The following is a 1,434-nucleotide window of genomic DNA, read 5'->3' on the forward strand; positions in this document are numbered from 1 at the left end:
ACTCAGCTGAGGCCCTCAGCCTCTGATGTACAAGGAAAGAAAAACTGTTTTTTCCTTTGCTGTATTTGCTTGAGCAGCGTTTTCTTGTCTGTACATGTGAGCTGTGAGATAGATGTGAAAAGTTCAAACGAATGCATTTGCCCCCATGTATACAGATTGTAATCTGTACAATGACCTGTACGTATGAAAAAAATGTACTTATTTATAAATGGTTAACACTTGAAAAGAGTCTGGCCTGGTGTTTTCCTCATTGCTGCAGCCTGAAATTAAGAGAATTCAATGGTGTCTTAGCACAGCCACACAGAGATGCAACTAAACAGGATGGTGCACTCCACTGAGGGAGCCTGTGTTATTGTATGGGGGTGGGGGAGAGTCTGCCCCCTCTTGTCATTCCTGCTGGATGCAGGAGAATGGACCAGTCTCTTCCTCTCCCCTGCAGAGAGGCTTGTATGTGGAGCCCACAGGCTGCCTCCATCTTCTTGTACCAGTTCCACTATTCCCCCAAGAGGAAAAGGCTCATTCCAGTACGCTGAGTTGTTGATAAATAACATGACCTTGACTAATAGAAAGATGGTGTTGTAGGGGAATTTAGGTGATTACCTAACCCAACAGTCCTTATGAGCCTCAGATAAAACATAGAAGAGCCTGTCAGCCACTCTTCGTGATTGGCAGCTGCGTAGTTAGAACAGATTTTTGTTGGACGAGCCTGCTTCCAGCAGCCCTGCAGAGCACCTGAGCGTGGCAAGCACGATGCTTACCACAGTTGGAGACCGGCCGCCTCAAGGTCTGTAGAACCTCAGGGCCACTGCTGTCTCTTGGGCTGGCTGCTCATGGGGAAGCGTTGTGTGACTGCACTTTAGCAACCCACCTTCCCAAAGAGAGCAGGTACAGCGCAGTGCCACGCTGGCCTTGCCCTGCTGGTACCTCCATGAGGCAGCATGTTGCTCACACACCAGAGCAGGTGAGTAGCTCTATGTCTAGCTAGGCATGAGAGGTATTTTATCTCGCTCTCGTTTGAGCCATACTGACTCTGGCACCCTTAAAGACAAGGGCAGTAGCTGCAAAGGGGCAATCCCACGGTTAAGCACTGCACTCAGTGCTTGATCATGCTATGACGTTGGGCACAAGTTATATGGGGCCAGCTTAGTAAAAGGTAGTTAGGTGGGTTAGATGCATGTATCTAGATGCCTTTACAAATCTGGCCCATAAACTAAGTCTGAGCCCCTCAGGACCAGGCCCTAACTCACACACCCAAGCTACGTGGGCCTTAATTTACGTATTTGCTACAGCTTCTCAGCAGTGACGGATATGTCCTTTATTGAAAGCAGGCAATGAATGTGAAGTAATCAGACTGCTCCATCTGTTGGCCCCACGACTACCCGAGGAGTTATGCTTACTTTGGCCAGCTAGAAAGAATAGAAAGAGTGGCACATG

The sequence above is a fragment of the Dermochelys coriacea genome, chromosome 27 (assembly GCF_009764565.3).
Source record: "Dermochelys coriacea isolate rDerCor1 chromosome 27, rDerCor1.pri.v4, whole genome shotgun sequence".
Taxonomy (NCBI): Eukaryota; Metazoa; Chordata; order Testudines; family Dermochelyidae; genus Dermochelys; species Dermochelys coriacea.